This window comes from Ochotona princeps, chromosome 29 (assembly GCF_030435755.1).
Source record: "Ochotona princeps isolate mOchPri1 chromosome 29, mOchPri1.hap1, whole genome shotgun sequence".
In the NCBI taxonomy this organism is placed as follows: Eukaryota; Metazoa; Chordata; class Mammalia; order Lagomorpha; family Ochotonidae; genus Ochotona; species Ochotona princeps.
In genome coordinates, this window is record NC_080860.1 from 9,811,805 (window position 1) to 9,838,212 (window position 26,408).

General features: G+C 46.0%; 1 pseudogene; it reads left to right on the forward strand.

Moving 5' to 3' along the window:
- Positions 1-13,367, forward strand: part of LOC131478309 (small ribosomal subunit protein uS2-like) — a 123,855-nt pseudogene extending 110,488 nt beyond the window's left edge.
- The last annotated feature ends 13,041 nt before the right edge of the window (positions 13,368-26,408 follow it).

The window sequence follows — 26,408 nt, forward strand, 5'->3', positions numbered from 1 at the left end:
TCACTCCCCAGATGCCTGCAGTGGCCGGACTGAGCTGATCAAAAGCCAGGAGCTAGAAGTTTCTCCTGGATCACCCATACAAGTGCAGGATTCCAAGGCCTTGGCCATCCTCTAATGCTTTCCCAGGCCACAAGTGGGGAGCTGGATGAACCCATACCCATATAGGATTCCAGCACTTACATGGAGAGGATGAGGCAGTTTAGCCATTGCACCAGCCCTACCATCTGCTTCTTGATGTAAAAGTTGGCCCATCTCTGATCAGATCATGGCTGTGGGAGAATCCATGCCTGCTTTCATAAGACATCCAAAATGACAAGTTTGGGAGAGCTGAACTAATGCCTCATATGCCTGGCTGCTAGCTGGATGGACTCGAATACACGTGCACCCAATCTGATGTGTCTGCTCACTCAGGATGTACAACCTTCTTTCCAGGAGAAGGCATCCTCCCAGAAGGCCATAACCATGACTCTTTGAGCTTCTTTTCCGCTCCCATCTTTCATTCCCACAAGAGTACCACTCAGTGCAGGTGCAGGAAGAAGAAGTTTGTGGGTTGATGTGTGTTCAACACTATCATCTCACACCATTCTCATTAGTGCACGGACTTTGAGAAGTATAACATGTCCTGTGCACAAAATGACTATTTTAGGCAGATCCATTGCTGCCTTGAAAGCTAGGGCCAGAGAAAATAGGAACTGGTTCACGTGTTCTTCACCTTCATCTTGGAGTGCTGATTCCCTTTGTTCCAGCTCTGTTGTTTCACTTACAAGAAGCCGACTCCTTCAGGTTACCTCAGAAAATAGAGATTCATTATTAGGACAACTGTGAGCTGTAATTAGAAGTGGAAAGTTGTCAGCACCCACAGCTTGTTTTGAGCATGGAGTTACTCCTCTATTTGCCTATTCCATTTCTTGTTCTTTGTCATTACTTATTCAATTCTCTTTTCTCTGTATTGGCTCAATTCTTCACATTGTTCCTCCCCCCCCCCCCCCGCCCCCGTAAAATTTGTTTTATTCATGGTTTTCTCTTGCATGTCTCAGGATGACTTTCATTCTGGCCCTTGAGTTATCTCATAGCCCCAGCTTTACCAGACTGACCAAATAGATCTTTTCATTCCAGATGACACAGGCCAGTAGCTCTCTGTGGAATCCTTCATGTTTGGATCACATAATGCCCAACCAGACAGGAGAAAGTTGCAGAAGTAATGTGGGCTATATGACAGGCATTTTCCTTAAATGGGCGGGTGGGTGGGGGCCAATCATTAATTGATATTCCCAGTGTAATTCCCTCCTTGTCATTACTTTTATAGACTCTGGCTAACACAGTGTTCATTAAAAGGGCTTGATCTTACCTTTGGGCATTTTTATTGCTGTCAGTTTTAAAAGAGGAAGACCAATTTTCCAAGTCTAACATGTTTCCTGACTTACAGGCCATTGGAAATCCATGGGACCTTCAGATGTCACATCACCACAGTGTCCCTTGGGTGGCTCTCTTGGCATCCTGTGATGCTGGACCTATATGTAGGAATTAAAGGAGAGAGGAACCCACTTCCTGAACATCCAGACTACCCAGGGAATGAGCCAGAGAAGCTGGATTCAAGTAGAACTTGTATCTGGAAGGCCTCTGGAGTCAAACTCATTTGCCAAATTGCTACCTCTCTTCCTAAGGCTCCGTGTAGTAGGGTCTTTAATTGACTTGGGCTTAAGCCAAGCAAAAATAGGCAATTCATGGTTTCCTTTGGCAGCCCTCTTCTGTTGGCTGCTCACCACCACCAGAACTGGCCTCTTTCTTGTTTCTGCACTAATTTTTTTCCTTTCTCCTCTTTTTCACGAGGCTTTTAAATGAATCTGTGTTCTTGTCTTCGGGAGAGGGCCTGCTAATAAATGTGATAAATCACTTGTGTTTTCGTGCAAGCACTTGGAAGTCTAGGCAATGCCTCAACGTCTTAACTCTTCATCTCAGTTAGAGATCCCAGATTGTTAGCCACAGAAAACAGATTCAGACTAATTTAAGCAGAAAATGAATTCATTAGGAAAATATTGGTTCATAGAATCAATAGGAAGGCTGGTGAGTCCAGCACAGAGGTGAGAGATGCTCTGATGCCTGGGTCTCCTGAAGGGACAGGGTTCTTGAGAGGGTTTCTCTCTGGAGAAAGTGATGCCCATCACTCTGCCCCCTGATGTCACCCAGGATCCACAAAAGTCACGTGCGCTTGGATGGGGGTGGGAGGTTGCCTCTGCTTTTGATATCATTATGATGGACATACATGGAAGGAAAGTCCAGTGCCTGATTTATAAACAAGTCTGTCAAAGCCTTCTCCCAAAGCAGGAACTAATCACAGTAGAGATATACACCAGAGGGGAGGAAGACCACTTGGGCAGACCACTGCCCCGTTCACATTGCATCTTCTCAGAATCAAATTCCATTTTGTCAGGCACTGCACACATTGTGGGCATTCAGTGGTGTTTTTTCGTTCACAAGACCGTTTCTGTTCACTGAAGCCAGACCATCATGTAATCAGAGCAGACAGCCATCTCTAAGCAGTAGTTTGATAAGTTCTTGGAAGCCACCCCTCACAACACTATCCCTTTTGCCTCTGGCTGCTTTGTGGTGCCTAAGACATCCCTTCAGAGTCATAAATGCTCTCTCTGGTCCTCAAATTCAAATGGCAAATGCCTCTAGAAAGGACAGCATTCTTAGTTGCTAACATCTGAGACTGATGGAGTTTCTAGCTCACTTACATTAAATCCATTCGGAGAACAAACATTGACCACCTACTTTGTACCAGATGCTGCGTTGGTGTTGGCATGTGAAGACGGACAGAGTAGGAGCGATTTCTGAACTCTTGGAGCTCAGAGACTAGCAGAAGGGACACGTACACCCCAGTGCAGCGATGGTAATGTGGTGGGAGCTTTGGGAAAGAGAGCAGAAAGGGGCAGAAGAAGACAAGGTGAGCCCTGGGACGGGTTTGGAGAGTGGTGCTTCAGTTTTCTACCCTCAGCTGAGCGCTCTTCAGGGTGCTGAAGCAGCACAGCGGGACTGTCCTACCACATCCTCCCCCTGGAGCTGAGTGTAAGACTCCTGACCAAGCCTGTCAGACCTGGGACCTGCAGTTAGCACTTCTGGCAGTTCCATGTGCTTAAAGAAAGAAAACCCTTGGTTATTCCAGAGCCTGCCACACAGCAATGGGGGGGGGGGGCAATGATGACCCAGGCTGCTTAGCCCAACTGTTTGCTGTGTATCTTGCAGTTGGGTGTTACTTTAATATTCCTTCTTTCTTCCTAACAGATCATTAATTCTCATTATTTTGGCATGCAAACATTTTTGCTCAAATATAAGACAACTGGCTTTCAGAACAAGTAGCTTCAAAGAGTGAATCTGTCAAGGCAAATGATAAACGAGCTTAAATATTTTATTGTCTGTATTTTTTTTAATTTTAAGGGGTCTATTTCCCCTTTTCATGCTGCTTCAAGCATGAGGCTAATGCTGTTACAATAACAAAATTAGCTCTTCGCTTACTGTTAATTTAATTTTTAATTGTCCATTAAATCAGGCACTAGGCTGTTTATATTTTAATTTTTAATGTCAGGGCTTTAAATTGCTTTCCAAATGAAGGTTAACAAGAGAGGGTTACCCATGACTCTGGAAATAAGAAAAATCATATGAGACCACAAGCATGATATGCTGTTTGCTGAGGGCTGAGAGCTTTTGGACACAGCATGGGGTTTAGGGTCAGTCAGTCTGTCTGAGTCCCCACTGTGTGCTGGCTTCTGTTACAAATGCTTTATGTACACGATCTTACTGATTCCTTAAAAATTCTCTGATGAGGCTCCTAGTGGCCATTTCATATATGGAAAAACTGGGGTTCCGAAAGGGAAGCTCGAGGCTCGTTCCTTGTGGCTGGCAGAGCCAGGAGCTGAGCAGATCCAACTCTGAATTAAAATGATAGACCACCTTGTTTGAGATTTGCATTAAGGGAAGAATGGGGAAAGGCTGAGAAGCGTCAGACCATTCAGGTTCCCCATAGCCAACCCTTTGGGCACATCCTAGTTAGAAATTCATGAGAGAGGGCAGTATTCCCACCTTCTGTTTTACTCCCCAAATGCTTGCCATGGCTCTGAGCTGGACTGAATGCCAAGGCTGGGAACTTGATCCAGTCTCGCACGTAGGTGGCAGGGACTCAGTTATTGGAACCATCAGTTTCCTCCTAGGGTCCGTATTAGCAGGAAGGTGGAGGTAGGAGCTGGAACTGGGTATGAAACTCAGATATCCCATTATTGGGTGCAGATGTCTTAACCAATAGACCAAAAACCTGCCTGAGAGTGTCTCAAGGGTGACATTTTCAGAGTACCTGTAAGTATCCCTACAGGAGTAACACTTTCAGCTCTCATCAGTTAACTAAAGATGAGATGTTGAATAACCAAGATCTCTCTAGTGCTCTCCTTTCCTCTTCCTGCCCCATTTTCCCACCCATTCTTCCATCTCTCATGCTTCCCTCTTCCTTCTACCATCCTCTAATTCAGACAATGCATTAAGTGTAATGGGTATGGTAGTGTGACATACAGCCCTGTTCCCACACAGATGTTCATGGTCTAGATGTTTCCAAGGGGCATGACACATGCTTTGTGTTTAACCTCCACCTAGAGAGAGTAGACTCTTTAAACACTTTCTTTTTAAATTTTAATATTGTTTATTTAGTTGAGAGGGATACGTGCCTATGTGGACCTCTGATTACGGAAGGGAGGATTGAAGTGTGCAGGTAAGCGGGTGAAATAAATGTTTTTTCCCCTCTTCCTCTGTATCTGCTGGGGGAGAGAGGGAAGGGAAAGGAGATCCACTCCTTGTTGTCCAACTGCATCAGTGCCCGGGGATGAAGATGGTCATTTGATGTCACCTTGGATGTGCGGAAAAAATGTTCTGAGGGTGCTGCTTGCATGGTTTTGATAATTTTGAGATGTTATTGCCTGCTTTGCACCAGGATTGAGAGAATTTTGTTAAGGGTCTGTTGGTTAACCAGGTCTACTTGACTATGCACAAACCTAGACATTTGCTGCAAAGTCTAGGCAGGAGAGTCGTTTAAGCTGTTCTGCCTTCCATCTTTTGATGAGGTACTTGACATCCTCTGCTGGCTTAGCTGAGCTGGCAATCGTGTCTTCATGTGCATCTGGGTATGTTCTCTATTACACAGATATCGGCAACTGAGGAGGCCCAGTCTTGATACTTGTACTCCAAGGTTGTACCACCTATCTTGTGATTTTTCCCTGTGGCTGGGGTTTGAGTCTGGTAGTCCAGCTGGGGGAGTCCCCAATGAAACCTCTGCTGGGAAGTACTCAGATTTGACTCTTGTGTGTGCCAGCTGGTGCAGGATCAGGTTTAGTCCATCACCTGTACCAGCCAACGCACAGTTTCACCCTCAACCCCATCTCTCACGAGAACCTGCACGTGCTGGTGCCTAGTTAGGGTGACAGGGAATAGAATCTTCACCCTCTCCTCTTGAGTAGAGTCACAACTGAAAGAGAAAGCTCATCGCTGCCAGAAGTGACCCAGTCCCAAGATCTGATTCTCCTAGGATTCCTTAAAGGTGCCCTAGCCTGGGTGTGCATAAAGAATGTGGGAAGCAGAATGCTGGGATCCTGTTCTGCCTTCACCTTTTCTAACTCTTCACTATCAAGCAACATGCTTAAACTGTCATTCAGTTTCTTCATCTGAAAAATAGGAATAAAGAAAGTTTCTACTTCAGGAAGGTCATGATTAGTGTTAAATAAAGCAATATTTGCAAAGTGCTCAGAAAAGCATCTAGCAGGTAGTAAATGCTAGATACGGGTTCCTTTGCTTAGCTCCTGGATAAATAGCCAGACCCATACTTCACTAACTTCCCCCTGCACATCCTGGCATATGGTGTTAAGGGTCTCAAAGAATGCCATTGGGACCCCCGAGGTAACATGAGCTTTTCTCCGTTGAACAGACTCACTCAGCTGCAGCCAGCTGAATTCAGCATGAGCAGAGGCCCAAGGACATTTGCTTGTTGGAAATCCTTGGAAACATGACTGGACAGTCAGGTTGCCTAGGTGACACGGACAGTTGCCTTGTGTGCTCTGTCCCCATGGCCCTGACTTTGTTTAGCTCCTGGGAATGAGATATTTATGCTCCACACAGTACTGCTGAGAAGTTAAGTGGAGGGTTGCAGGATGGACATGTGAAGGAATGTTAGGCTGGTGGCAAGCCTGCCTGGGACCACTGGGGTCCCTGAACTCTGTGTCCCAAGGAGGCTGTCTGAGAAGGTCTGAAAGAATGGGAGGTAGAAATGCAACCAATACTGAGGACAAGCACTTGCAGGCCCATCCAAGGGCTTATGAGAAACAATTGAGTCCCGAAGGAAACCAGACGAGCAGTCGGTGGGGGTTGATGGTGTTGGCTCAGTTCCCACCATGATTGACTTTCATATTTCGCCCTGGGCTGGGAAGGTTTCCAGAGACCAGTTTGTGAAAACAGTGATATCGAGCCAATTTGGTTTTCCTCAATAACTGCAATTCAGAACTCTCCTCTGGCTTGGCAGGGGCTCAGAGAAGCAAGGGCTGTCCTCGGTGCACAACACACCAGCTGAGGGTCTGACACCACTCAGTTCCAAGGCTGCTCCCAGGACGTGTGCAGAAAGAGATGTTTTTCTTAGACCAGGGCTTGTGTTGTTTTTTGTTTTTCAGTAGAATGCCCGTGGGTCTGGAGCTAGGACACTTGAGGTTGAGTCCTGGCTCTGTCACTGACAGGTGGGTGCCTTTTGCTCAGCCATTTATCTCCTTAAGCTTTAGGTTCCTCACCTGTGAAATGGATATGTTGTTTGTCATTTAGACTACAGTGACACACAGCGTCCTCCCCCACCGTCTTACACCTCCCTCCAGGCTTGTGGCTTTCCGCAACAACAAAGGTTTGTTTCTCAGATTTTGTCACCTGTCAGCAGTGACTCTGTGGCTTTTCTCCATGGATTCTTCATGCTGAGCTCCTGGCTGGAGAAGCATCTACCTGCTCTCTCTTGGTTGTGCCTAGAGGGAGAAGGATGATGGTGGAGTGAGGCAGTGCCTTGTAGGGTCTTGCTTTAAGGCCTTCGAGGTTCACTTCTCCATAGTTATGCACTGTAGGTTACATGAAAGTAAATGCAGCTATATTTCCAACCCTCTTAGAGAGAGGACAGCCCATAACTTGAAATAATTGTAGAGCCAACCACAATGAAGGCCATGCTCCCTCCTTCACTAAACCTGAAATAACCCAGTTCTTCCAATCTTGAAAGTTCTGTGTTCATACTAACTTAACTCCTTTAATTGCAAGTTCTCGGTGGGTTCCACCAAAGTTGTGTATGTCTAGTTGTACAGAAATCTATTGGTCTTCAAATTTACTCTCTGTACTTGGAGGGGATGAATTGAGTGTCAAGGTCCCTCCAGCCGTTTTAGTGGGATCCTAAATCAGAGTGGTTTAGTTAGCTTTTCATGCAGAGGAAAGTCCAGCCAATATGTTTTGCAAAGTCACAGTAGAGAATTGTGTCTCTGACTTGGTATCACCAAGAATGACAGGTTTTTCTGAGAAGCCGATCACTGTCAGCGGAGCTGTGACTCTGAATTGCATCTACTCGTTGGCTTAAAATATTATTTATTTTTGTTGCAAAAGCAGATTTACAGAGAGAAGGGGAGCCAGAGAGAAAGATCTTTCCTCTGCTGACTCACTCCCCAAATGGCCACAACAGCCAGAGCTGAGCTGAGCTGAAGCCAGGAACCAAGACCTTCTTCTGGGACTCCCATGCAGGTGCAGGGTCCCACGGCTTTGGGCCATCTTGGACTGTTTTCCCAGGCCACCACCAGGGAGCTGGTTGGGAAGTAAAACAGCCAGACACAAACTAGTGCCCACATGGGATCCTGGCATGTGCAAGGTGAGGATTTAGCCACTGAGCCATCACACCATACCATACTCATTGACTTTTTCTTATTATTATCGGAGAATTCATGGAAGAATCCTGTCATGTACTTGCAAAGAAATTCCTGAACAATCAGTGGAAAAACCAGAGAAATGGATTGAGAAACATGGTAACATCAAAAACATTTTTATTTAGATTTTTAAAAGACTTCATTAGTTGATTAATTTACTCAGTTTTGTTCAGTAGCTGTTATATGCAAGCTGATACTATTGAAATAATTTGCTTATTCATATGGTCATTCATTATTTAACAAATATTGAATGGACATACACTATAAGCCAGGTACTGTTTTAGGCATTAAAAACGTATCAATGAACAAAACACTTAAAATTCTTTCCAGGCCCGGTGTGGTAGCCTAGCGGCTGAAGCCCTCATCTTGCATGCACTGAGATTTAGCTATGGTCCTGGAGACCCTGCTTCCTGTCTGGCTCCCTGCTTGTGGCCTGGGGAGGCAGTCAAGGATGACCCAAAGCCTTGGGACCTTGCGCCCATGTGGAAGACCTGGAGGGGGCTCCAGGCTCCTGGCTTTGGATCGGCTCAGCTCAGACCATTGCAGTCACTTGGGGAGTGAATCAAGTGATGAAGGATCTTCCTCTCTGTCTCTCCTCCTCTCTGTATATCTGACTTTTGAATAAAGATAAAATAAATCTTAAAAAGTATTCTTCCTATTAGGTGGCAGATCTTGGGATGAAGGACTCGGGGGACACAATAAATAAACAAGAAAATGACACAGAAAAATGCTCAGTTTGTCTAGTCATCAGGAAGATGTGAATCAAAACCAAAGTGAGGTGTAATTTCACTTCAGTTAGAATAACTATTCTCAAAAAGACAAAAAAGTGACAAATGCTGGTAAGGACATTTGGAAAAGGAAAATTTTGTACACTATTTGTGGGAATGTAAATTAGTATAACCATTATGGAGAACAGTGTGGAAGCCCCCCCTCCCAATAATCAAAATACAACTGTGATCTGACCCAGCTTCTCTACTTCTGACCCAGCTGCTCTACTTCTGAGCACATAACCAGAGAAAATGAAATCAGTATGTGAAAGAGATGCCTGTGCTCCCTGGTTCATGACAGCTTTGTTCACAGCACTCAACAGAGGAGATCCACCAAGGGCTGAACGAATAAAGGCCCCGGGGTGGAGAAAACAGGGCGAACTTTGTGCAGGCAGACAAAATAATGAACTTGCACTCTGTGAGGTGGGAGCATGCCTGAGGTGTTGGAGGAATTCAACGTTGGCTGCTGGGCCTGGACGGATGTAAGCTGGGAGGAGAAGAGTGGACAGTAATGTCAGGCTTGGACAGGGCGCCATGAGCATACAGAGGCACTTCTGGCAGTTTATGAAAATGAAATTCAAAGATCAGTGATTTGGGGTGCCACATGTTTGTGAAATCTGTGAATAGCTTTTTCATAAATGCATTTTCTGTGAGCTTTTTCAAGACTTTTTATGTACAACCACGTAGGCCATTGTAGGGACTTAAATCTTTTGTTTCAAGCAAATGTGAATCTGAATTTGAGATGTTGGGCAGAAAACGGAAAGGAATTATATATTTTTTCTTAAAAAAGAAAAGGTTCAGTGTGATTCTTATCTTGACAATGGGTTGAACAGTCCTGAGGACAGACTCCAGGGAGACCTGGCTGGAATCTCAGGGGAACACTGAAAAAGACAAATGGTGATTCTGAAGGCAGTGTGTGCTGGTGGTAGCAGGTGGTTGGACTCAGCGTGTATTTTAAGGGTAGAGCTATGAAAATGTGCATGGCATGGGCTGCTGCTGTGGTGTGGTAAGCTAAACTTCCATCTCTGGCACTAGCATCCAATAGGAGTGCTGGTTTGTACCACACTGCTCCACTTCCCATCCATTCCAACCATTTTGGGAGTAAATCAGTGGCTGAAAGAAAGATATTCTCTTTCTCTCTCTGCATACATACATACATATCTAACACATATATATACACATATACACCTATGTGTATATATAATCTGTATGTATTTCTAGATATGTTTACATATTAAAATACTTGCATATGAATTGTATGTGAGGTCCTGACCTGATGTTGGAGATGACTTGAGAGGCAGGAGTTAGTCCCACTGCCAGGGCTTTCCGCTTGCATTTCCTGGCTGCCCCTCTAAGCTGTGTGAGCGTCATACAGTGATCACTCACTCCAGAGTGAAGCCATGAGCACACAAATCCAGGACTCCTTTAGGTAATGCTGCAGGCCAGAAACCAGCACCCCTCACCCCAAAACACAGCATAAATGTGCCTTCCAGGACCAAGACCGGTTGATCCAGCTTTCCCTCCGATTGCCTTTGGTGATTCGTCCATCCATCTGTTGCAGCAACTGGGAAATGACAGCCTTGTACTTACTGGCCCTGCACTTGCCTGCTTTCTGTCTGCTTTAGACCTGTTTCCCAGGCTGTGAACTTGGGGAAGCTGCTGCCCGTGTCTCACTCATCCGTGTATCCAAGTCCACCAAAAGTGACTGGCACATAATGAGCTCTCAAAAATAGCCATTTCCTGGTCCCGTGTTGGCACTGGATTTGTATAAATTCAGTGTTTCTTAAGGAACATTTGCCCAGCAAAATGTGATGTCAAATACTCAGATCTATGGCTTTCATCACCATGTCGATTCTTCCTGGGGGAAAACAGCTTTCCTCCTCTTCCTCACTTCATTTATTTCCACTGTGGCTCATCAGACCACTTTATGCTTGTGACCACAGAGATTGAATCAGATATGGATCCATGATCTGAAATAAGCAAATGGGGGTGGGGGAGGAGGGATATTTTCTTGTCCTGTAGCATTGATTGTAATCTTCCTTTTAAAAAATATTTATTGTAGTTTTATTGGAAAGGCAGAATTACAGAAAGAGGGAGAGACAGAGAAAGCTCTTTCATCTATTGGTTTATTCCCCAAATGGGCTCAACAATCAGAGCTTATCCGATTCAAAGAGCCTGGGTCTCCCAAGTGGATGCAGGCTTCCAAGGCTTTGGGCCTTGTTCAGTGCTTTCTCAGGCCACGAGCAGGAAGGTGAGTGGGAAGTGGAACATCCAGGACGTGAATTAGCATCCATGTGGAATCCTGTTGCTTGGAAGAAGAGGAATAGCCAGCTGTGAAATTGCAATAGGGCCCATTGATTGTAATCTTATGACTGTCATGGAGCAATGTTGCTGCTAATGACAAGAGCCTAATTATGAAGCCACACGGAGAAATGATGTTCCAGTAGATGAGAAGAGAGGAAGATAAGGGATGAGAGGACAGGGAAAGAGTGTGAAGGGATGGATAAAGGAAAAAGAAATATCAGAAGATATGTAAACACCTGGATCCAGCTAATCCAAAACAGATGCAATCCTCAAACCTTAGAATTATGTGAACCAATACATTATCTTTTTGTTCAAGCTTAGTTCAAGTGAGTTTCTCCAATTTGCAACTGAAAATGTCATGATTAATACAATATTACATCTGCTGCTTAGAGAGCACAAATCTTTCTGGAATACAAAAGACTCTGACAAGTTCTGACGAGAGGAAATCGATTTCACTTTGTTTCTGTTTAATCAAGTGTCTTCCAAACTTATTTGATCACCAGTTCTTTTTTTCCCCTCAGCAGCAAGTGTTAATATCTGTATGTCTGCTATTTTTATACTCGGTAGGTGATCAGTTAAAACACTTTCTACGTACGGCTAAGGGAGCATCCATCTGAGATGTACAATGGCGTTAACTTAGTGATCCCGGGGCTTACACCCAGAAACCAGCTTCTTGGGGAGACCTAATTGTCTGTGTCAGGAGAGCTGTCTAGCCCCAGAAGCATTTGCAGCACTTGAGTTTAATATGAGTAACAGAGTAAGATTAGTCATGAATACTGCTGATGACTACCATTTGTAATTAAAACAAGCAGTATGTCAAACCCTATTGTGGCAGGTGCAATAGGTTACCTAATTTCATCCTCCCCTATAAAAACTGACGTTACTCATACTCACAAACAGAATAAGCAGAAGCTCAGAGAAGTTGAATGAGTAGCCCACGATTGGAAATCCATGACACAAAGGGACCATTGTTTGAATTCAGATGTGATTGATATTAAAAGCCATGTTCACTTTGGAGTTGGGGCAGACACCAAGCTCTCTCTTCCAAAAAGCACTCACTGCCTACCTCTAAGTCCATTGGCTTCCACTGCTAGTCCTCCAAGGGTGACCTCAGCTACAGAAATTTGCCTCACTGAAAGCTACTATGATATCTGAATGAAGAGAATGTGGTTTGTATACTTGATGGAATTCAACTCAGCCGGAAAAAATAATATCTCGTCTTTTGCAACAAAATGAATGCGACTTAGAATCATCATTAATAAAATAAGCCAGTCCCTAAGGAATAGCATGTTTTCTCTGATATGTAGTAGTTAATATAGAATGTTAAAAATGGCTTTCTGCGCTCCCAGGTGAAGGATCCATACGGCATTATCTTTGATTCCCAGCATAACTTACAGGGAGGCTGTCACACTGTCCAGAGCCCTTGATGTCCTGCTGATCAAGGAGGAGGATGTCCTCAAATTCCTGACTGCAGGAACCCACCTGGGAGGCACCGACCTTGACTTCCAGATGAAACAGAACATATACAACCTTGTCTTCCAGATGGCACATACAGCATCCTTCTCCAGAGGGCCTTGGAGAAGCTCCTGCTGGCGGTGTGCGGGCCATCGTGGCCATGGAAAACCCTGAGGGCATCAGTATGCTGTCCTCCGGAACACTGGCCAGAAGGCTGTGCTGAAGTTCATCGCTGCCACTGGGGCTTCTCCCATCACTGGCTGCTTCACTCCTGGCACCTTCACTAACCAGACCCAGGTTGCCTTCTCCTGCTTCATGGTGGTAAGGGATCCCAGGGCCAACCACCAGCCTCTCGAGGAAGCGTCATACATGAACCTACCCACCATTGCTCTGTGCAATACAAATGGTGCTGCATGGACATCACCATCCTATGCAACAACAAGAGAGCCCACTCCGTGGGTTCGATGTGATATGGTGGATGCTTGCCTGGGAGGTTTTGTGCATATGTGGTACAATGGCCCTTCAGTACGCATGGGGAGTCCTACCTGAGCTCTACTTCGACCAGGACCCCGAAGAGATTGAAAAACAGCAGGGTGCGGCTGGAAAGGCTGTGACTAAGGAGGAGCTCTAGGGCGAATGGACCTCCCCCTCTCCTGAGTTCACTGCCACTCAGCATGAGGTCTGAGGGTTTTGGCATACAGTCTGAGGGTGTACAGAATTCCTCTAACACCCAGAGTGGTCTGAGGGTGTGCAGGTGCCCTCTGTGCCTGTCCAACAGGTCCCCACGGAAGACTGTTCTGCAGCCCCCCTGGCTCAGGCCACTGAATGAGTAGGAACAACCTCTGAGTGGTCTTACCTGGTCAGCGTTCTCTGAAATAGTCGTGGCGTGGGGTTGACTGAAAATAAACACTAGTTTCTAAAGAGAAAAAAAAAGAATGTAAAAGATGTATAGGAATGAAAAGGACATGTTGCTTTAAGCCCTTGTATATACGTTTATGGAACTGTGATCTTTTGTGCATTTTATTTGTTGAGTATGAGGGCTAGTGGCCAACGAAACCTGTGAGTGTGGGAGAGGGGAGTTGAAGTTGCATCTCTCTCTCTTTTTTTTTTTTTGCAAATTTAACAGGAAGGATGGGGGGGTTATTATCTTAGAAGTGTACCTGTGAAATATGTGAGATGTTACAGAAATGAAAGCTCATAGGGATGGAGTTAAAAGATTGGTGCTGCCGTGAACGTGGGGAGGCAGGTATGTCTCTGCTGTGTGGATGTCACTTCCTTCAGATACATCTCCAGAAGTGGGACAGCTGTATTTTTAGTTTTCTGAGGAAGCTCTATACTGTTCCCAAAATGGCTGTGCTAAATTTACATTCGCACCAACTGTGTATTAAGGCTAAGCAATTAAAAAATAATGAGCTCATTTTGGTACAAGACAACTTTAAAATCCATGCAAGGGTTTTTTTTTTTTTTTGCATAGTACACATTATCCATGAAATTTTTGAAGATCCTTCCGATCCCCTTGCTAGCCAGCCCAGGGAGCCTTATGGATCCCTGTGGGAATCTAAAGGTCTCACTATGTTGACTCAACTTGGGACCCCTTGGAAGAGCCACTGAGAGGCAGAGGATCCCGTGGGGCCAGCGCTGGCTGAGGCTGGGGCAGCTCTGCTTCAGTCCCCACCCTTGCTTTGGTGCTGACGTGCCCACATGCCCTGTAATAAACTCCCTGTACACTGAAGCCCATCTCAGCATCAGCCTCTTGGAGAACCTAACGTGTGGTGTTTGATACCTGTTATACACATACTCAGCTCTTAATTGTACGTATTTATTCATTTAAAAGGCAGAGTTACTGATAGAACAGAAGAAACAAAGAGCAAGCTTCCATCTGCTGTCTCTTTCCCCCAAATGGTCGCAACAGCCAGGACTGGGCTAGCTTCATCCAGGTCTCCCCATGTGTGTGGCAGAGGCCCAAGGAATTGGGCCATCTTCTCATACCTTCCCAGGCACACTAGGTTGGAACTGGATCGGCAGAAGTATAAGCTAAGGGCTGCTGGTAGTGCAGGTGGCAGCTTCATGTGATACAACACCATCTCCTACTATCAGCTTCTCAGATGCTGGTTCTCCGTCTCCACCAGAAAGCCTGGCTTGACTACCCCGTCCCATCTGCTAATGCTGTCTTCACTCGCTTGAAATCTTGTATGCGATTCAGAACACATATGAGCTGTTCTGTGCTTGTCTCCCTGTCACTGGAATGTGAGCAGCTGAAGGGCAAGGACAGTTTGATCTGTGTGTACTTTCCACCTCCATTTAGAGTTCAGAGTTTGGTGTGTATGTAGTAGTTGCACAGTAAATGCTCAATGATAGTTCTGAACCCTTACGCTACTCACATTCTTTCATAGAATTTGTTTAAGGTGACTGGAAGTCAGTCTGAAGGAATAAAAATGTACTAGCTTATAGAAAAAATTGAGGTGATGCAAGCAACCTCAGAATAATGACTGAAATTAGAGGCCCCCATGAGATCACCGTATGTCATTCTTTCTACCTCTTAGCCCTCTGTGGTCCAATGCTATTTTCCTTCTCAGTTGGGTTCTCCAAGGTGTCTGCTCTAAATGTGCAGGCAACCAGCCAGCAACCCCAAAGGAAAGAGATTAAATCTATCTTGAAGGTCTTAGTAAAATCCCAAAGTCAAATCCCACTGGACCAGTTTTGAGTCTTGTGATCATTTTTCTTTTTTTTTTGTTTTTGTTTTTGTTTTTGTTTTAATTTTATTTTTTATTGTATTTTTGTTGACAATATTTACATAGTTAATTACCGTAAAAAAAAAAGGTTCAGGGGGTATAGGGAAGTGGGTAATAGTATTATGTCCATATTGTTTCCATCATGTATCTGAGGTAAAGGGGGATATTGACGGAGAAGCCCCACCCAGTTTCCCACCCACCCCAAGTCCCGTATGTGGGGCATGCTCTGAGATCCTTTTTTAAATGGTTTTAATAGTTCTCCAGTTATGAATCGCTGCCAGTTTCACTCGATGACGTCGTCCACTGATTGACACAGTCCATCATAGAGTCTTCATTTGCCCAGTATTTCGCTGCCAACATATAGTTGAGATGGTTGATTGACTTGCTCTGTCCTCTGTCTTTTCTTGGCTAGGGTTCTGAGTCCTGCAGTTCGATTGGGGAGATCTCCAAAGAAACTTTGAGGTATTCCCAAACCAGATTCTTGTATGTTCTAGCAAGCACAGGGCCCGGCACAGTCCATCACCCCGATCAGCTGGTAGTTTCAATTGCTGGGTTGGTTCTGTTTTCAGTCCTGATTTCCACTGGAACCAATGGGTGTTGCAGTCCAGCCTGGTTCTGCCCAGCACACACTCGGCCCCCGCATCAACCAGTGGGAGCTGCAGCCTAGTCGGGGCGACCTCTTGTGATCATTTTTCAACCAATCCTTATGGCCAGAGAAATTTGCAAACTTATCATACCCTGGTCTTGTGCTTCCCTTGAACATCAAGGAGGAGTTAACAACACCAGAATTACACAGCCCAAGTGTGGGTTACCAGGTTGGAAAAGAAGGGAGAAGAAGGTAGTTGAGGCCCAGCCCGAGATGTCCAGGGTGCATGTTAAGGTCCTATGCTGAAGATGCTAGCAAAGAGAACAGAGGTATGGCTCATTGAGGAAAATGTAGGCAAACACTGGGTTCCAGAAACTGGATAAAGGAGGAAGTGAATCTTCCTCCCTGCAAAACTATTCCGAAAGTCTCTCCCTTCTCTCAGTGGTTACCTCTGAGTGTTCAGATGCACCTCTTCCAAGAAACTCTGAATGCACTTGCCTAAGAAAGAAGGCAAGGTGTTACATTGACCTTCCTTTGAAAATAAGGAGGCTGTTCTGCAATGGCCATGTCCTTTGTTTCCTGTCTGGCTTTTTTAACAGAAATAATGTGGGGACATGAAAGTGCCCCCTGCGCCCCAGGTGGGGAGGAGGTAATGGACTCGCACAGCAGGTTCTGCTCAAGATTACCTGAGAGAGGATTTCTATGATTAGGGTTCAGGAACACCAAGTTGAAGTTCAATGGATGTCTTCTCCCCCACCCCGAAGGACTTCTCAGAACTTTAATATATGATTCATCTTCGAGAACTTCCCAAGGAGGACAAGAGACTACAGAATTTCCTCATCTTTTTTTTTTTAAGTCCTTTTGGGGCAGCACATCTCTCAGCACTAGTGTCAGGTAAAACACATTATTTGAAAATGGCTCTACCAATACTGTGGCTCAAAACATTTTCAAACTTTGTGAAATCTGATTGTCATGTAGTAAGTAAGAGCTGTCAAAAACCTACGTCGGTCCCTATATTTATTTGGGAATTATTGAATTGACACAGGTATAGCTATTAACTTCTTTCTTTTCCGAGAAATGTCATTGAGTTTATGCAGACATCGACAGAATCACAGAAGTTTTATAAGCCCCTTCTCCTAACCAGATTCCTTATCCAAGCCTTCTTAACTGTACCCCGGCCTTGTTAAGTTCTCCCTGGTCCTCCTTCCTATCCCAGCCTCTGCACCCCTTCTTCGCCCTTGTCACATCTGCTGCTGTATCTGGGCCGTCTTTGGTCCTCCGCTTTTGCTACTGAAAGTGCCTTTCTCTACAGCTCATGGTGTCACACCAAGCTGTCCACTCTTCTCCTCAACCATTGGTCCTGTCTTTCCCAAGTGTGGGGAAGGACATGGTGACTGGAGAGAGAGGAGGCGAGTCAAGTTGTACATGTGTGTTTGTGTTCAGAAGGTCAGTGTTTGTGAGTCAAATCTGGTTGCTGCAAACTCAGAAAGATGACTCACGGGGCCCTCTTTTATCTGTCATGCCCTGTGCTCTGGTCTGCGAAGGCTTTGAGGCAGCCTGGTAGTGCATCGGGCTATGGGAATACTTGGAGGAGTACCAAATAGGGTGGCTCAAGTGCAGTTCCTTCTGAGCCGCCTCTTGACAAGGGACCGTAAGTGAATTGCATTCCTCTCTTTGCCTGTTTCTTCTGTAAGATGACAGCAGTGAGGCATCTGTCAGTGAGTCCCCAATCCAGCTGATCCCTGGTATACTTAAGCAGCTGATTAAAAAACAGATTTTTTTCCCCCCTGGATGGGTCCCAGTCTTTGGAGGTCGACTTGGGACTTTGGGTAATGCCTGAGAACCTGATTTAAAACAAGCAAGCATGTTATCCATTCTCAAGGCAGAAGGAGAGTGCCCATCTGGTTGATTCCTCAAATGCTTAGAACAGCTGCAGCTACATCAGGACAGGAGCTGGGAAATGAGGACCTCAGGGCAGGTCTCCTGGGTGGGTGACAGGAACCCAGCTGCTTCAGCTGTCACTGCTGCCCCCCGCCCACAGGGTCTGCATGAGCAGAGAGCTGAGTCAGACCCACTTCTCACAACAGGGTACTCTGATGCAGAGCTCCCGCATGTTGGCTGCCAGGCTCAGTGCCTGGGCCCAGGAATCTGAAACATCATTGATAACTGTCCGTCTTGGAGTAGAGTCAAGTCTCTCTCTGTACCCTCTCTACTACTGTGGTTCTGATGAAGCTGTCAGTCACAGAACTTCATGCATGGACCACATTCCTCGGTCACTGAGAAAGACTAGCATGAGTCATGTGACCAAGCCATCGGAGCTTTCCCTTGTGACTGGAGAAGTCTCCAATTCTCTAGGTTTGTGGAATTTGAAAGAATCATGTGCCACATGGAGAAGGCCTTTTTAGAGCAAGAAAGAGTGAGGAGAAGATGTTCCATATCCCTCTTCATTAGGGAAATGCAACTCAAAACCACACTTAGGAATCACCTCACATGGCTACTACTAAAGGAAAACATAGCAAGGGGGTGGATAGAAACTCATGTGCTTTTGGTGGGGCTGTAAAATGGTGCAGCTGCTGTGGAAGACAATAAGACAGTTCCTCAAAGAATCACAAATAGTATTACCACGTGGTACAGCAATTCTAGTTCTGGGCCTAGAATCAAAACAAACAACAGGAAGGTCTCATATCTGGACACCCATGCTCCTAGCATGTTGTCGATGACATCTAAAATGTGGAGACAGCCCAAGGACTCAGAGAATGCGTGGGTAAACAAAATGAGATGCTTACACACCACAGTGAAGGGAATAACACCTGTTATGACCTGGAGGGAACTTTAGGGAACTTGAGGACACTAGGCTCCTTGCAATTGCAAGCCGGTCTCTCACACTGAACAGGACACGGAACCCGCACCTCTGGGGTCTCTTGAGGAGTCAGACTGGTGGCTGCCAGGGGCTGGCGGGAGGAGGGAATGGGGAATCAGGGCTTAATGAGTCCACAGTTTGTTTTGTACAGTGAAAAAAGTCCCTTGGAGGTGAATATTGATGTGGTTTCACGATGCTGTGGGCATACTTAATGCTGCTGAACAGTGCACTTAAAAATGGCTAAGATGGCACACTTTAGGTAATGCGTGTTTTACCATGATTACCAAAGTGTGTTGTGTTGTTTGAGTACACCTGAAGGATGGGTCCCCACAGACTTAGAGATGCCAATTCACTTGCTGGGAGAGACAGCAGGGGAGGGGCGTGGTTAAACCCAAATCTTTTCCACTACAACATGCAGCCTCTTTGGCTCTCGCTCCCAAATTTGCAGTCACAAGGAGACCCCGTACTATTTCGCCATTCCTGGAGTAGCAATTTGTCAGTCACTGGATGCCTCTGGGGAAGCGATTGACTTTTACGGTCTGAAACCAAGCTGGGAGAAGGCAGAGCTGGGGCTTGGTGCTCCTTGACTAAGGATTGCTGTGATCAGAGCTGCAGCCTGCTCCTGAGCTGCCTCCCTTGAAAGCATCCCAGGTGGGCCCTAGCAGCACAGCTGGGGTAATTGGCTAGCTTGGGAACACTGAGAAAGACAATTGCAGGCCCAACCGCAGTTGTCAAGTATTTTCGTACACCAGCTGGACCAGATACTCTCAGCTTTTAAAAATCCCCAAGATGCAGGGAATTATATTTTTGTTTAACTTGCAGGTGGCAGGGGTGGGTTGGGGGGAGAGTCAGTATCCTTTCAGGTGCAGGCAGAGAACTGAAGGCTGATGTGGGGCTGTCCCCTTCTCCCTCCCATGTCTCCCCCAGTTTTTTGTTGATACCTTTAACCTGAAACGTCTTGCTGAGGGAAAGTGACACTTCAATTCAGGCCATGTGAAAAGGAGGTCACGCTGGGCTTAATGAGAAGTGACCAGGGAACATGCTGGATTAACCAGGGGAGATGGTAAAGTGCCGTGTTAATACCAAATGCCGACCCTCGGGGGTGGGGAGACATCTGAGTTGGTGTGGAGGCAACAACGCAGCTTCCCTTCTCTGGTGAGGCTGAGCCAGCAGCTAGCAGCTTGCTGGAATCCAGGCCTGGTTGGTGGGTGCTGTCCCCGACTGGCTGGTCCTGAAAAGAGCTGGGCCCAGCAGGAGCTGCTTGCTGGCTGGCAGTGGATGGGAGCCCTTAATGACAAAAGAGACAATGCCATTTGTATTGGGATGAGACTTTTCAAGATCCAGGTACTCATGCTGAGCTCAGTTGCTATACACAAATGGCTAGGAGTGTGACCTTGTGTCTGTTATTTAATGAATTAATCAAACTTGAATTTGCCACTTGAGGTCTCTGAGCCTCATGCTCATTGGGTACAAGAGAGGCTAATATAACTGACCTTAGGGGTCTGCTGGGAAAGCAATGGAGGACTGACCAGGTGACACCAGGAACAACTCCATTGGTCAGGGCTACAAACGTGGCACAGCACGTTGTTACCACTTGAGCCACCAGCGTCCCATATCAGAGCACTCGTTCAAGTCCTAACTGTTCAGCTTCTATTCAGGCTCCCTGATAACATGCCTAGCAAGCCAGCAGAAAGTGGCTTAAAGTGCTAGGTGGAGTTCTGGGCTCCTGACTTTGGCCTGGACCTGTCTTGGCCCTTGTGACTATTTGGGCGAGTCAATCAGTGGATGACAAAAATGTCTCTTTGTTTCCTCTTCACTCTCTGTCACTCTACCTTTCAAGCAAATACATCTTTTTAAAAATTGGTTTTAAAAACAAGCATGCGTAGGTAATATGTAAACAAGTGGGCATGGTGTATGTTAGTGAAACTTGTTTTACACAGACTGGCAGGCTGTTGGATCCAGGCCCGTGGGCTGTTGGTCTGTGCCTTTGTGTAGCGATGTATTGGACTCTCTTCTAATAGTTGATCCATTTCATCCTGTGTTACTGCAAACATGCCTGATGTTTGGATGGGAACATGTGCTCCTTAGAGTCAGGATGTGTTCTGGAGTCACCATTGGATAGCCCAGGCCCCTCTAAGTGTTGGGGAATTCAGTATATCTCTCTCCACTAGATGGGCCCTATGGGAGGCTTCAAGACAGGAAGTGGTTTAAGAGGCCCATGAGCCAAATGCAGAGGTCCGTGTTCAGGACACTTAGGTCAAGTGCTTTCTCCTGTCCAAATTGCTCCATTTTCCAGCCATAAAGCTGGAGAGGCCCGGAGTGTCCACTGTGCTGAGTGACTGACCCTTCCATGAAGTTCTAAGTGCTAGCCGAAGGGGCAGATGGCTCAGCCAGAACTAAGGTCTCCCAGAGACCCAGGAAGCACTGTGGAATGCTAGAAGGAAGAAAATCTCTTCCTCTTCCTTTCTCATTGGTCAAGTGACAACAAGAAGGTATGCTATGGAGCTGTCGTACAATGCCAGCAAGATGGGTTGAGAACAGTTGATGAACCATGCTGATGTTCTAGCCACAGAGCCAATGTCGCATGCCATCATCAGTGTTTTCTTCCTTCTCCTCTTCTCCTTAGTAACCTTCCAGACCTCAGCTCTTCCTCCCCTAATCTTTTCCCATGTGGGTTCCTCCTCCTTGGCACCAGTGACATGGGGAACAGAGAATTCTCTGCTGCAAGGGGCTACCCTGGGCACTGTGGATGTAAAGTGGCATCCCTGGCCTCTACCCACCAGCTATCAGCTGCACCTACTGTCCCCCCTCCCCACCCTATTATGCCAACACAAACGGTTTTAAATACTGTCGGATGCCTCTCTCTGGGGGCAGAGGAGCAAAATTGATTTCCACACTTTTGTTAAGAAGCACTCTGCTAGAATAAGCGTAACATGCACAACGAGGCGAAATTTTTGGAGAAGGAAGCAGCTGTTGGAGGTGTCTGGGGCTATATTGCAGAGATTCGTGGAGATTTGCTTGTTCCATTTGCATAAACTCCAGCATAGCAAAGTGTGACCTTGGACAAGGGACTCAACCTCTGCCAGTCCCATTGTTTACATCTGTCTTAGAAGTCCTACACCCCTCAGGTTGTAATGAGAACTGAAGGGAATAGTATTTTCATCCTAATTACTAAATACAGAGACATTGGATAAGTCATAGCTATTCTTTTTACTTTTTTTAAGGTTATTTATTTGAAGGCAGAGTGGCAGAGACAGAGGGAGACATTTCATCTGCTGTTTCACACCCTGAATGAACTCTGATGACTGGGGCTGGTGGGCCAGGCTGAAGCCAGTAAGCCAAGAGCTCCATCTAGGTCTCCCAGGTGGGTGACAGGAACCCAGATGCTTCATTCACATCAGCATGGAGCTGGATGGTAAACAGAGCAGCCGGGCCTCAAACTGGCACTCCTCTCAGGGGTGCTATTGTTGCAAGCAGCGTCTCTACCATGTCTGTCTCTCCCATACACTGTATGTGTTTACTGAGGACAGGATATATTTCCCTTTGGCCTGTGAAATCCCAGGAATTTGTTTTTAAAACCCACATAGTTCAAAGGGCAAGCTGGAATGGAGGGGCCGGGTTCAGTCTTCACACATTTTGTTTAGTCTTCAATGTGATGAACAGCATTTGAGTTCATAGTTTCCATCTACTGGAGTTCCGGATATCGGGCTGTCCTTGGAAACTGAGTGGATCAGTTGGCGGTGGGGCCTCAGATCTACCCAGGTGTGGTCTGCCAGCTGGAGTTGTGGTTGCACCTGTTATGGCTGAGGCTCCCCACACTCATCTCAACTTGGAATCCTGGCACTTTCCTCTTTTCCTCTTGTTTGAGTTTGCAAGCCCTGTGTCTGGAGTTCATTACCAATGCCAGGAGGGCCAATGGTTCTCATTCAGGTATTTCTGTGCCTTACCTAGAGCCAGCACTCATTCCACTCTGGAAGGACGAGACTTCTTTGTCACACCATCTCCTAAACATCAGCTGAGTTTGGGGTGCTGAGCAGATCTGAAGCTCTGGTCCTATCCCCACTTCCCTCCTATTTTATTCTCTATCCCCACTGCCTTGACCCACAAGCTCCCCCCAGTCCCATCTCCCCCAGCCAAACCAGTCCTGGCAGCTTCTCAACAACCATTTATCAGACACAAGGAAATAACAGCTTTTAACCACAGTTCTTATGCTTGAAGACTGTGATCAAATTCCGAGCCATTTTCAGAAGTGCCCCTTGGGGCCCAGGGGGAGACGTGGTTTCCATGATAACAAGTCCTGGCTGTCTCCCATCTGCAGTCTCTCGGAAGGAAAGTGGATCTTACTTCTCCATGGCGAAGAAGAAATTTGTCCAGGAAGCTTGGGCAGGAATGGAACGTACAGGGACAGCCACACCACTCCGATGGGGATTGCAAAAAAAGCGTGGGACTATAGCTGTAATGGAGAGAACCTCGTGGCACTGTCCTTCCAGATGCCTAGTGCAGGGAAGCCCACGAGATTGAAAGATACAGGAGCTGTGGGTGGCAGAAAGACCCAGGCTCTTCCCTCGTGAGGATTAGAGTGTCTTCCTCGGAATGTCTTAGATCTTAAGTTCTTTTCCTGGGAGCGATAAATAAGTAGGCAGAAAAGAAAACAGATTGGAACAAGGAAAGGCCAGGCAAGTAGGGGAGATGCTGTTAGATATGGAGAAGACAATACATAGAAAATAGGTACAGGGCTCAGATACGGAGACAGCCCAGTGGTTCTGTTTCTTCTTATCTGATGGGTTCACACATAGAGGCCGCAGTGAGAACCACAGTGAACATCTACCATTCTGTTGTAGGTCCCTGATCAGATTTAATTTCCATAGTACTCTTATCCAGATACTGTTATTGTAGAGATAAGCCAAGGCTCCAATTGTCTTTGTGTCACTTGGGCCAGTACTGGTAGCACTTGAAGTCACACCCAGGTCTGTCTGACTCAGAAGGCCATGATTGTGTCGGCCACAGAACACTGAGGTCCTGTGAGTCGGAGTCAAGGGCAAAGTTAAGTGAGTACGAGAAACAGAGGAACCCATGACCTTCTAAAGCCAGTCCATATACCTGCCTGATCTATCACTTTATCCCTCGTGTGTAGTGTAACACCAAATGTAGATGCTCAGTAATATGTATTGGATTAAGGAGACACCAGTGATTAATTCAAATCAGTGTATCTGGATTGGTGGATTTGGGGCAGGGTGAAGAGATACGTTTATATTGTAATGATTTGTTTATTTGTCTCTCTGAATCATAAACACCTGTTTCTATAATGAGCCTATATTTGTTTGTTAGAGTTGCCATAGTGAAATATCACAGTCTGGGTGTATTAAATGACACTTATTTTCCCATAGTTTGGGAAGCGGAACATCTGAGATCACAATAATGACAAGTTTGATTTCCTTGGAGGCCTTTCTGGGTGGCGTTCAGAGGGCAGCCTGCTCACGGCATGTTCACATGGTCCTTTCTCCATGCATGGGTGTGCAGCTCTGTGTCCTCATCTCTTAAAATGTCACTGATCAGATTGGATTAGGACATACCCTAATGGACTCATCTAACTTCATTATCTTTTTCAAGGTCCTGTTACCAAGTACGGTCACGTTCCGAGGTACCAGGGGATTAGGGTGTTCCACATGCATATTTGAAGAGACTGTACAACCCAGCCTGTCCCCAGAACTTTCCAGTTCGCTCTGTCTCCCCAGAACTCCACAGGCGATCTAACAAACATTTGGATAAGTTGATTTAATGGCGAATGAAAGAAGGAATATGATGTGTGGTAGGATGGGTGAATGCATAGATCACTAGACGGGGTGATGGATTTGTGATGGGTGAATAAATGGGTTGATGCAGGTGGAGTATTGTGGCTTACTGCAATGACAGATCTTCCTGTAAGATCTGACCAATGGGGACCAGTGTGGTAGCCTAGCAGCTTAAGTCCTCATCTTGCTTGTACCCAGGATCCCATATGAGTGCCGGTTCTAATCCTGGCAGCCCCACTTCCCATCCAACTCCCTGCCTGTGGCCTGGGAAAGCAGCCAAGGACTTGGGACCCTGCATCTGCACTGGAGACCTTGGATGGGGCTCCTGGCTTCGGATCAGTACAGCTCTAGCCGTTGCAGCCACTTGGGGAGTGAATCAGTGGACAGAAAATCATCCTCTCTGTCTTTCCTCCTCTCTGTAAATCTAGCTTTCCAATAAATAAATAAATATTGAAAAAAAGATCTGACCAATGGGCAGAGACCGATCTATAACATAATCTTATATCTAAATTTGTGACATACTTCTACCAGTGATCTCTGCTTTGATTTTTCTCAACATTTATTACCATCTGTTTTGGTCAGGATTCTCAAAAGAGACAGAACGGAAAATTTGGATGAATGGATGGATGGATGGGTGGATGAATGGATGGACAGATGGACAACACACTGGTGATGGACATACTAGAACTGGCTCACTCAGTCGTGAAGACTGAGAAGTCACACAGTAGCCTTCCTGCAAGCTGGAGAACCAGAGAGTCTTGTAGCCTGGTTCCGTTCAAATCTCTAAAGGCCTCAGAACCAGGGAAGTCAATGCTTTGTCTTTTGAAGCCAAAGACCTGGGAGCCCTTGAGACCAACACTGTGAGTGCTGTGGTTCAAAGGCCAGAGGATCTGAAGTTCTGATCTCCAAGGATGGAAGAATAGGGCATTCTGGCTCTAGAAAGGAAAGAAGTCACCTCTCCTCTATCTTTTGTTTCATCCAGGCTCCCATCTGATTAGACAGTGCCTATTCACATTGATAAGGGCAGATAGGCCCCACTCAATCCACAGCTTACCCATGAATCTCCTCTGGACGTACCTTCACCAAGACATATGGAATCCCAGTCATCCTAATGAAATATCAAATACCTTTGAGTAGAATAGGGCTGGGCCCAGTGCATTTGCAAATAATTCGTACTTGATCTGCTGCTTTGAATTCCTTAATCTAGTCAAGTTGATGTGCAAAAGCAGCCATGAAGCCACCTTTCACTTTTGGGTACTGTCATCATACATTTTGTGTATTACCTGCCTTCTCCATCTAGAACTATGAGGATGAGAGTTCTGTGTTGTTGACTCTTCTCTTCTCACAATAAAGAGCAAAGCTGGCGTGGTGTAGGTGTTCAGTGAATGCGTGGTGAATGGATGACTCTCTTCTCATGGCTTCCAAAGGCTTTCCTTGGTAGTGATCATGCTTGCTCTGAGGTGAGCAGCTGCTCACTGTGGACCCCAGAGTTACCATTGCCTCAAGCAAGTGAGTCATCACTGACACAGTTTCCATATTTAGATGTCCCTACTGCGTTCGTATGTTTGGGCACAGAGCCCTGGAAATCTCTTTTCCATTACATTCTGCATTATGTGGTCATTGAATCAACTTGGAGAAACTGCAAAATGAAACCCTGGGAACCCGAGACCATTAAAGCTGGAGATCTCCTGTGTTCGTGGATTTCACACGTGTAACTACCCAGGAATTTTCTCTTCATTTGTCTCAGAAGACTTTGATTTTCTTTCGATCCACATGCACAAAAACTGTTGAGGAAGGGACTAGAGTCTCCCCCCACCCCCGCCGGACTGTGTGAAGCCTAGAGCCCTGGCACTTCTGGTACAAGGTCTTGAGGGCTCCAGGAAGTAAGCAGGAGAGCTAGTTCTCAGGGGAAAGGTCTTGAAGCAGGCTGATTGATTTTCCTGCC